Source organism: Rhamphochromis sp. 'chilingali' (genome assembly GCF_963969265.1).
Source record: "Rhamphochromis sp. 'chilingali' genome assembly, chromosome: 18".
Classification (NCBI taxonomy): Eukaryota; Metazoa; Chordata; class Actinopteri; order Cichliformes; family Cichlidae; genus Rhamphochromis; species Rhamphochromis sp. 'chilingali'.
The window spans coordinates 15,659,594-15,671,651 of NC_137945.1; positions in this window are offsets into that span (position 1 = coordinate 15,659,594).

Consider the following 12,058-nt stretch of genomic DNA (forward strand, 5'->3'; position numbering starts at 1 on the left):
AGAGTAACATGACAGTTTTCTACTTTGCCTCAATCCATATTATATTTAAAAAAAAATACAACAGCCTTTCCGGATCTTGGTCATATATGTTAATTTCTTTGCATCGTAAAGGTCAAACTTTTTTTGAATGCAGACAAAATATAATCAGTCACAACAGTTTATCAGACCTGATCTCACACAGTGATTTCTACTACAGAACGTTTTTTTTTTTTTTTTACAATCCCTTGTTTATGTGCTTTGATTAAGCTCTCAGATGTTATTTTTGTGTCTTCCTGTGTTTTAGTGCTATGATGCAATTGTTGTTTGATAATAAAGTTAATAGTGCAATGTCCAGAGGACTTTCAGATGTTAAGACCATATGCTGCCTCCTAAGCATGGATGGCATTTATTAAGATTGTTTCCTTAAGGGTAAGTACCCTGCAGTATATCTGGCTTTAAACTCACTCATTTGGCATTAATACCCTGATTATCTGTCTTTGGCTTAACTCCTTCTATTTTGAAAAACATTTTTTTTATACTGAAAATCACTATACAGAAATAATTTTATATTATATATTCTTATTGTTATATTCTACTGAAACTGAGAAGTTGAGATGTTTTTGTTTTGGTCATGTGGTTGAAAGACATATGCTGAACATCACATTACATCACATCAATTCAATTTAAGTTGAAATTGATAATAATTTTTCCATTTGTGTTGTGTGGATTATTGGTAAGATTTCCTTTTTTTTTCATGACTACTAAAACAGTTAGTTGAAGGAAACGCACATGAACTCTAAAACATAAATTTAACATTTAAATTTATTTATTTTAAATAAACTAAATTAATTAAACTTAATTAAACTCTAATCTGCACACAAAATAGTAATAATGCATTACTGCACTGTACTGGATCACATTACATTTTTCAGTAATGTAACTCAATATTATGTCATTACTTGTGTTACAATGTTTCTTGTTATCTACATGCTGGGTGGATATAAAGAAAAGAAAAAAAAATATTTCATTTTATTTTTCGCACACTTGCGCTGGAATCAGCTGATTTCATTTCCTGTTCCGGAGCAGGAAAATGGTGGAGCGGTTTACCACAGATAATTTAACATTAGCTAATTATGGTGTTAATGTGTTATTAATCTTGTGTAAGTATTTTATACATAAATGTCGCTTTTTTAAGATTAAACCAACACTGGCTCACTGGAAAAACGACCTAAACCTGTTGGTTAAATCTTTGACTTTAGTTAAAAAGAAAAAGGCTGCTTTTTTTGTTTCCTTTGTAGAAGATTTTGATTTAGTGAGTTAATAATCTGTTAATTTATGTGACCCCATCTTTATATTTTATTTTCACTATATATGAAAGTTGCTAATATGTAAGAAATGTTTATTCTCTGAATCTGTAATATATGGTGCATTTTGTTTGTATGTTTATATTACTAATAAAAGAAAAAAAAAAAAAAAAAAAAGATAATTTAACATTAGTTTTAGTTTTGAATGATGGCAAAGTGTAAATCGTCCAGAACAGAAACAACTGCTTTATAGTCCTAACACAGCTTCTGCTCTTTGGAAGCACCTGCACAGACGGCATGCTAACACAAAGCTAGCCAAGAACCCAGAGTGATTTGAAAGGTGAGTGCATGCCCAGCCCAGGAGCCAGAGACTGATCTTTATCAGGTAACAAAGACAGTGATGAGCAGTCAGGCTTGAAGCCTGTTTGTGCCTGTTCATGTTTCTACAGTAACACTTAAATACTGTGGCATTTGTTTCTTTGAGCTGGTTTCATCTTTGCTTTTTGTTGTGGGTTTTGTGTTCATATGTAAACACTAAAAGAAAGATTCTATGTATTTTGGGGATTTGTGTTGGTGTGTGGGACTGAAGCACAAGGTTTATATTGCTAACTGGTAATCATGTGACAGTAATTAAGTAACATACTGAACTGCTTTTAGGGAAAGTAATGGTTAGTTTGTAATTCATCACTTTTTTATTGAGTGCCAACCCCAACACTGGCAATAGGCACATAAAGCTGGGTTGTATGGTCATGTCACCCAAGGCACTAACAATGATCATGGATAGTATGACAGAGGGATGGTGTGTTGACACCACTAGAGCTCTGAAGTTGTGGGATTTTGTTTCACAACTGGTATACGAGACACCGACCTGTGAAGGGAATCATCTTTACACCGTCTCAGCAGATTGAAGCAGCCTCATTGCATTCTGTTTAAGGGAGGTCTCACCTTACAGAGACCTCCCTTACATCAAGATAATTTGTTCCTTTCATGGCCAATCTTGAAGAATCTGTCTTGACTATAACTATGAACCAATAAATGTGGATCCAAGGTTATCAGTGTCAAACATGAACACAGATATGCTAAAGAATGGTTTTGGCTCCCGAATATTTTCAGTTTTAATGCTACCTTCAGGGATGAGCACTTGCCTGTGATTTGTTTGGTCTGACGTTTTTTCTGAAAACCTGGTTGCTTGTTTTCTGTGTGATGTAATCAATATCTGTATGTTGGATGGATGGATGGTTGGGTTGTCAACACGACAGAAGAGTTAGTACACTTTTAGCATACACACACACACACAATCAGTCATGGCTGCCACTCCCTGAGCCTGGTTCTGCCTGAGATTTTCTTCCTGTTTATAGGGAGTTTTTTGTTTCCACAGTTGCCAAGTGCTTGCTCAAAGGGGCATAGAACTTCTGAAATTCTGTTAAATTGAAAAGTAATGTGATTGTTAGCAATAAAAATTATAATGTCTGCAGAAAATTATTATTTAATCTCCCTAGAGGCCATAAAATGTGGAAACTGCATCATTTTTGTCATTTTCACGAAAGTCCATGTGCTCTTGGCATCCATAGAAGGCCCAAAATGTCCTCTCCTGACAGTGGAGCACAACTTTTATAGATTGAATAGAGTCAGACTATAGGTCTCAGACTGAGGTCCTTCACACAGGAGAAAGATGAATTGACTTATAACAGTTGTGTGAGTTGATTTGATCTCCCTGATTTAAGCTCTATTAGAATATCAAACTACTATGCATGAATTTGTTAAGTCCAAATAAGTCAGCCTTCATTTCCTTATACTGTATTTTACTATGATGGGTGCACTGTTTTGAAATATGTGCAGTATTGATGAAAATACAGTATATAAGGACAAAACAGACTTTATACAGTTCTAATAATTTTGCAAGTCAATATTTAGTATGGCCGCCTTTATTCATCAGCACAGCCTGCAATCTGTTAAGCAAGATTTGTTGTAATTTCTTTAAGTAGTCTTCAGGAATAGTTCGCCAGGCTTACTGGAGGACATTCAAAGCTCTTCTTTGGATGTTTCTTCCTTTTGTTCTGTTCTCTGTCAAGATGATCTCACACTGCTTCAATAATGTTGAGTTTTGTAGAGGGTAATCCATCACTGGCAGTGTTTAATTGTCTGTGCTTTTACTTAATTGGCACTGAGTCTGGGATCACAGTCATCCTTTACAGATAGTATTGCATGGTGTATCAAAATCTGATGGTTCTTTTCTGTGTTGATCATTTCTTAATATTCCGAACATCGAACACCTCTGTCTTTTACAGTGTGGTTTCATGGCTATACACTCACTGTTGCACCTCTCTCCTGACCTGTAATGTACATACTGACAGCAATTTGAACCGACAGTTTCAAATTTGGATTCACACACTCAAAATCTGTTTGTTTTTTTTCATAAATTCTCAGTCCAGTTCCCATGTAATCTTCTTTTCTCCTTGTTTTCTTCCTATCTCTTAAGGATATGATTTTAAGATACTGTTCTGATGTAGAGACCTTTGTTTTAGTCATGTCTTGTTTTGTCAAACTCTGAACATATGTCATCCTTACAGTGAAACTCAATAATCCAAGACATGCAGGAAAAAAAAATTGGCTTGATTTCTTAGACATGGATTAATCCCAGACCTAAATTATTAAAAGCTTTTTCTTAGTCATGTTTTTAATCGTCCTTTAAAACTAGGTTTAGGTTTAGGTTCACTTATACAATCTTAAGCTGCAAAGCACTGGCATTTCAAAACCTTGAGACTCAATTTCTACAAATATAGTAGAAAACCCTCCCTGTGCGCTTGAACTTCGAGAGTATCAATGTACCTTGCATCCACTGGAGAGCAGTATCGAGCTAATGATGCCCGGCCTCATTGGCGTTCGTAAGAAGACCAATGTAGAAATTGCTTTTTCATTGTGGAAAAAAAAGAAGATATTTTTGTCCTTACAAACACACACACGCGCAAAAAACATTTTCTCTGTTACAAATGACATGACGTCGTTGGGTCGAGTATGCTTATTTGTGAATACAAATTACCTGATTTCCTCAAGCGCTACTGATTTCTCCAAGAAACACTAATGAGAACAAATGATGACTCACACACAGATCTGCTGACACTTCAGGCGCAAACACCTAAAAACATGTTTTAATTGATTCACGTTACGGCGATTGCTGACCTGATGTAACCTAAAAAGCGCTGAATCTACAGGCTGCTTTGTGTTTTCTCTGTTCTGTAAATAAATGTTTTGCTATAAAACCTAAATATTCACACCCCCCCCTCTCCAACAGCTATACACGTAGCATGAGTTTGTAGACCCTGGATCTAATGTGAAATAAAGCAGACTTATTTGTAGCATCGGTGATCCCATTTATCATCCCAGCTGCCCAAACAGAGCACTGAAATGTCTTCATCAGTGTGATCAAAACATACTAATGCTTTGCCTCTGAAATGGTGGCATTCTTTACTCCCATTTAAATAAACAGACCGTCAGGGGTCTTTGAAAGCCAGTCAGATTGTCCTTCTGACTTCCAGAGCCGAGTTACTTCCACCAGGGAATGATCTGCACGTTTGTGTACGAGTGTGTGTGTGTGTGTGTGTGTGCGTACCAGTTGTACACCCTTTGCTCTTGACATTCCTACCTGTTCTACAATTCTTCTGTGTGTTTTTGTTTTGTTTTTTTTTATGTGAAGGTGGTGCTCTTTATCCGCATGGGTAATCTTTCGTGCACTCCTAACGAGGTTGTCAGATTCACCGCATAATGAGGAGCCTAAAGATAAATGTAAAAATGCCTCCATTACACCGCTTTCATCCTCTTGTTCATTAGGTTAGCATAAGGTTACAATACATTACTCCAGTCCCAATGTTCCGCACACAAAATTGCATGTGTCACCGAAGAGGCTGTGTTTTAGTTTGCCATGATAATGTTCATTCAGGCACACAAGAGCACAAACACGTGCATTGTTCCGCACTTAAACTAAGACCTTTGCTGAACCTCGATCTCTAAATCTCTTTTTCTTTTTTTGCCTTATTATGTTCTGAACACTGGCCTTTAAATTGGTCACAAGGTTTTTTTTTTTTTGTCTAGCATGAAATGTCTATAATTCACACCCTGAAACAAACAAACCTCCCAAAAATACAGATTTATTTTGTACGTTTATTGTCCAAGAACGCTGCTTTTGTTATTCCATCGCTGTCTCTTCACCTCTGCCCATCCCTCACCTCCCTCCCTCTCTTTATTTCTCCCATTTCTGCACCCCTGTCAAGTGCTTTGTTTGCTGTGACTTTCCATGTGGTTATCTGAGCGGAGACAGTATGCCTCACCCTGGCACAGGACCTCAGTTTCCACGGCAACTTTATAATTGTTTTGGATGTGTTCCAAACGCGACTGGATACCGAGGCATTATTGATGTCAAAAGAAACATGTATGAAATGAGGAGATGTGGAGGCGTCCATATGGTTCTGTACACAGCCTCATGCAAAGCCATTTACCCGTTTTTCAATGGGAGTTTTGTGATATCACTGAATAGATCCCACATGTGTCGCATGATATTTCATAATTTTGATCTCCTTGTATCACAAAGGAATAATAGCACGCAATGCAACCCACTGAACTGTGCAGTATTTACCCCATTCATGTCATTAAGTCATTGTCGCAGTATGCACAACTGGGTTGAGTTTGGTGACCTTACTGAATACAATATGTCCATCACGATGTTGATTTTCTTTTTTAAAATTTGAATTGTGAAAATGAGAACTAACTGAACTCGTGAAAGAAAAAGAAAAATCGGTGCCAAGAAAAGCTTTTCCGGTTACCATAAAATATGTCACTGCTGGCCTCATTCACTTCAAGTAGTCTTTGTTTTGACAGGAGAGGTGTATGAGTTATTCCAGCGCTTGTCACCGTAACCATATTGTGACCCCTCCACCCCCATCCCCCACCAACTCTGTCTCCCTCATACGCACACACACACGCTTCCTCGCAGCACCTCTGAGCCACGAGCCGTGGCCACATTAACCACTGCGCTGCAACACTCATTAAAATAACATATAGTGTCAACAGCAGTGTGGCCCCAAGTGGATGAACCCAAAATGCACCATCCCAACTCACAAATCCACCGACTTGTCTGTACATTAGGGAACCTCTCACCAAGCAGCAGGTTTGCTTCTTACACTTGCTTATGAAACAGACTCTCTCTGTGCTGTTGTAGCACAGAATATGTGGCAAAAACCAACTGAAATAAGGCCCTGACTGATCTTTTTTCTCTGATCTCAGGCCTCTCTTCCCTCCGCTTAATTTATGACCTGTGAGGAGGAACCCAGGGAGTGAGAAGTGAGTGAGACTGGTGTGAAAGCCTTGAATAGAGCAGGGGCAACAGGCCCTCCAAATAATACAAAAGAGGCACCACAGCTGTTTGGAGGCAACACAAGCCTTCGTGAGGCACTGTCTTCTCTACTGAGCTCCGAGACTGGCACTCATGCTGACTTTGAAAGCTCTGTCCCAATACTGTAACGTTATGTCTGTGGAGAATAAACCTTACAAGATGATGTGCATGTGAAATTTAAAGTTTAAACGCTGGCAAAAAATTTGATCAAAAGACTATTTTGTTTAAATGTAAAACCCATCTTTTTTTCCCCCTTTTTTGAAATGATTATTTGCGTTGAACTGGCATTTCCCATACTGGCTCTTAATGTGGTGCTAGCAACTGAGCAAACAGAGCAAAGGAGCGAAATGTAAATAAAGTGGAGAGAGGAATGAAACACACTCTATATTTTATTGCACATTGAAACAGCCAAGACGAAGGAAAGAAAAACACCACAACAGCCGATCATCTTTACAGAGGGCTGGACCACTGGGGGACCCCGCTGAGCCCCAGGAAAGTGTCACCAGCTTTCGTGAGCTTGCTGTCAAGTGCCGGTTACTGACTGTCAACTGCAGCTAAAAATGATTTTGGATTCAGGGGTTAGAAGTTCAGCATACTGTTTTCTTCCCTTGACTGAGGGGAAAATGCTGTCACTATTGCTTGGCCTATAATAATTTATTCTCCCCTGTCCAAAACTCAGTTGGCTCCCAGTTCCCACGTCTGCTTCTTAGTTTTCCACTCGCACCCATTAACTAGCCATATGCAGGCCGCGTGTGAACTTTCTGGAAGATGGCAGCTTTTTGTATAACTTAATTGCAGGCCGTATTCATCATTATGATGTTGTTGGGGGAGGCATATTGTAAAATTGTATCTAGCGGCACTTTCATTTGTGACTTTCCGTTGATCAAAAATAATAGAACATTGACTAAATGACCCATTAAGGTAACTTGTGAATAACTGGAAACTTCAGACTTCAATCGTTAAACCTCAGGTACAAAAATGGATACAAAAGAGCTCAGCCCTCTCTCGCTCGCTCTCATTCCCAACCATCCACACAGAGAGTATCCGGAGCCATCTGCAGACCACGATCCATCCCCAAACACTGGGGATCACAAAGGTGTTATTTTTCAAAGCTGGCCCTGTCCACCTCCTGCCGAGGGTGTGCGGCTGCGGTTCAAGGGAAGGTGGGAAACTTCTGAGGCCCTGTTCCCCTTGTATCCCCCTCCCTGTCGCCTGCCTCCTCATGGGCAGCCCTTTGAGGGTGTCATAACTGCAGCCTGTATAACATGGGTTACTGCTGACGGCGGTTGGTCACAGTTGATGAAGCCTTTAAAGCAGCCTCCCCTCTCATGGTTTCTGTTAAAATTCTGGAGAGCAGGACCAAGGCCTGGCTCCCAGACAATTACAGACATAGGAATGGGAGGACTCTGGAGCAAAGTCGGCCTGCATTTTAACTCATGATGGGTAGAGGGTGCTCCAAGTCCATATTTCACCAGAATATTGTTCAGCGCATTGCAAACCTTTCACTACCGGCTTCCCCTTGCAAAAAAAATAAAAAATAAAAATTAAATCATCCTCACCGTTTTATTTCTGTGCCCATGTGCTTAAAAGTTGTCAACATAAAATGAGTCTGCTGTGTTTTGGGCCACACAGCAGTGTCCACTTCACAAAACTAAGGGAGGAAAAACATGCGTATAGACTATGAAATATGCTGTAAATGGACAAAGCTGCCGAACGTGCAGCTGTTGTGATGCCATCCTGTTGTCTGGCGGGTTGGGGGAGGGTGTATGCAAGGTAGAAATGGGACAGAAAGCCATGACAGTATGGTGGTAATAGCATGAGAGGGTTCACAGCACCTGGTACTCACCTCTTTCTCCAGAGAGTCCCTGTGGACATGGTTTCCTGCTGGCACACCGTAAAACTTGATTGTGGAAAACACCCTCACGCTGAGGCTGATAAAAGAAAAAAATAGCGCATGTTTTTATTTTCAAATTTTGGTTGTAACAGCAGACAGGGAAATAAATTGTTTTGCAAATATAGTTATTATTTTAGGTTTGTTTTTTTTCTCCCCTAACCCTTGTTGAATTTTGACATGTAAAAACTTTTATAAAACATTAACCATTTTCTTACAGTATAACTTAAGGCTTGCTAATAACAAATATACATTTTTTTCTAAATACAAAACATATACTTTAAATTATTGTTTCTTTCTGTCAGTCTTAAAAAAAACTTTGCACATAAATGTGTAAACTTTAGTCAAGGTTTAAATATTTTTTACATTTAAAAAAAGCAATTTAGTTTTGCAAAAAAAAAACTATCAGAAAAATAATCTTAATATTGTTAATGATAATACTTACTGTTTAAGAAAAATAAAAGTTCATTTTTGAAGGAATGCTTAGCAAAAAAACAAAAACAAACCAACTTTTAATTTGAATTACATTTTGTAACTAGTATTTTAAAGGTTTCATGTTTTACATTTTGCAAATTTTTTTAATATAAAAACATTGTTGGTGAAGTTTTATATTAAATTTGAAAAATTGAAATAAATATCAATTATTATATCTTTGCTGAATAAAAATTAAAAAACAACAACTTATAAGGGTTAATATGCTAAGGTTAACATGCCAGTGCTTATTGCTAAATGAGAAACAGCTCCGTGCCTACAGTGAGTCTACTGTTCCTGCACGGCTTAGGGAGCGTGTTGAACCTGGTCAGGCCAGACAGATACAGCGAGGTGGCCACATTGCCCTGTGTGAGTCAGTGTCAGTGCAAAGTGCAAAGGCCAGTGCGGTTCAGGACTCCTCCTCAGGCTGTGCACTGTGAGCTACAGCATGTGGACGACGTGCACGGAGTGGACCTGAGGAGGCTCGGCGCTGCACAATGCTCCTCTGTTCTTTGTGCTGTACTTCTATCTCACTGCCTCCCTGTCTTGCTCTTTCTGTGCTGCAGACACACATGCACGCACACGCACACACACACACTTGCATGCACACTGAAGAGTTCTCTCCACACAGTTGGAAAGACAGGGGTCACTGACTGGATGCTCCCGCCTGAGTACTTCAGTGCAGCTCTTCTCTGAGACATACACATATGCGCGCACACACACACACACACACACACATTCTGTTAATGTCTTTTTCCATGCAGGCACCCCATACAAAGCTTCAGTGGTGTCGTAGTTTGATTTTCTCTCACAAAAGCTACCATTAATTGGATGGTTTTTTTGTTAGTTTTTTTAAAAACCCCAATTATTACTGTTATTATTATTATTATTATTCATTTTCTAATCAGGAACAACTGTTTCACAAATGCATTCTTACACTTGAGGTAATTCTGGCTCCTTCAGTGCTAAAAAAGAATAACCATGGCAGTTAATTGTTTTTAATGGTGCCTCTCAGCAAATCATCCATAAATTTTATTGAAGACTTTGTTTTGTGTATGAGGGGAAAAAAGCAAGAAAAGAGTTCTTGCTTTCTAAATTTAATCAAAATGTAATGAGATCGAGTCATTCTCCATGATATTCTCCGACTGTACATGGGCTGGAAGGATATTCTGTGTTAAAACTAGCGCAGCACTGTGATCAGATACCGCGTGCTTTCGACCCCATAGCAAAGCTGCCGTCAGCCTGGAATCTTACTTTGCCATCGCTATAAAATGAGTCACTTCTTTGTGAGATCCATTTTATTTTTATTTCACATAAGTGGAACTATTAAAGTTCAGAGAAATTAAAAGCAGATATACAACGTATTTGAAAATAAGGCTTGCGGAGAGAAATGGTATTTCATTAGTCTTGTAAGAGATGCCCTGCAGTGATTAGCTGGAAACCCTATAAAGGCACAAAAGTTTACTTTATTACACGGCAGACTTTTCACATTATGGCAATAACAGAAATAAGTTGCAGTGAAAATAATGTTTAACCAAAACAAACAGAATGTATGGAGGGATTGATTCAATTATGCACGAGTAATTGACTCGACTCTCTCGAAGCTTTCGCTTTTTCTACACTGATGGATTCGTGTCAGCAGATGATTCAATCGACAACCTTTCAATTGTCCTCTGTATTAAATACCGCCATATTGCTGTAGCATCGATCAAAAACTCAGTAAACCTGCGGCCGTTAATCATTTGTGTCAAAATCAGAGAAACATGACCCAACCACGCAGTGTGTGCGGGAGAGCGAAGGAAGCTGAATGCACGAGGAACAGGGAGGTTGATCCCTCTGCCGCTTTGACGTCCGGCATCCATCTACTGGTGTTATTCCTTAATCTGATTCACTTGGCTGCTCAGCAGACCAGTGTTGCCTGTTGGAAGGGTTTCATGTGTGTGATGGATGCTATTGTCAAAAATGCCAAGGTCAATATGCGACACAGCGGCGAAAAAAAAAGAAGAATTTCTTATTTCAAAAGTGCTTCCCATGTATCATCATCTCTGCAATCTGACCTTGCTTCCCTCTGTAATAACATTCAGAGGGAGGACAACTGCTGGGTGCATGCTCATGGGTTGGCGCTGATCTTTAAAACGGGTCACGGAGCTGAAGAGAAGAGGCCTGTGTCACTCATGACAGTATGCAGGCATATTACTTACACTAAGACAGAGTTGGTAATGGAGCTGTACTCTCTGTATGCTGGGTGACAATTATGTCTTGATTTGGGAATCTTAACAGAGGGGCCACTGTTTGACTGCTCGCTTTCTGTGCGAGAGCAATTAGCTGATATCGAGGCACAACATCAGATCGTCACGTAAACAGATTCAGAGTAACGAAGCGGCAATTTTGGGAAATGATGAACAGTCGAGGTGAACTTGTCGCACAAACAGGTGAGAAATGCAGCGCAACAATTTGTTCGCTTGATTGACAGCATCAGCTTTGCTTACTTTTACCCCGTTTTATGCCTCATGTAACTGCTAAAACTTAATGATATCACCTGCAGTATTACCACGTGAGGCAGTGATAGACTTTTAATGACATGAATTGTGTGGAAGTTGAATTTTCCTTTAAATACAATATTCCAGTGGCTCAATTAAATCCCCACACAGACATTTTATGCGCATGCAAAAGTATTTTTGAAAATTTTCATCCATTTTTAGTTCGTCTCGCACTGGTTTGCTCTCAAACTGGTTGTGATGGCACAAAATCAAACCCCCTAAATGCATCAAAAGTGATAAATTTAAATTGTCTTTAGTTCCTCCTGCACAGAGAAAGTCAAAGTGAATAAAATGAGCTAAACACATTTTGATTGTATGTTTGACTTTAAGTTATTAAACCCACTGTGCTATTTCTATGTCATGTAGTATTTCCCTTACCGCTCAGTTAATAGCTTTATACAACTTTTAATTGGACTGTCTGATAAGTAGAACAACATTACACATTCAGTTAGGAAAAGCTGCTATCACCAAACAAGGTGGACATCAC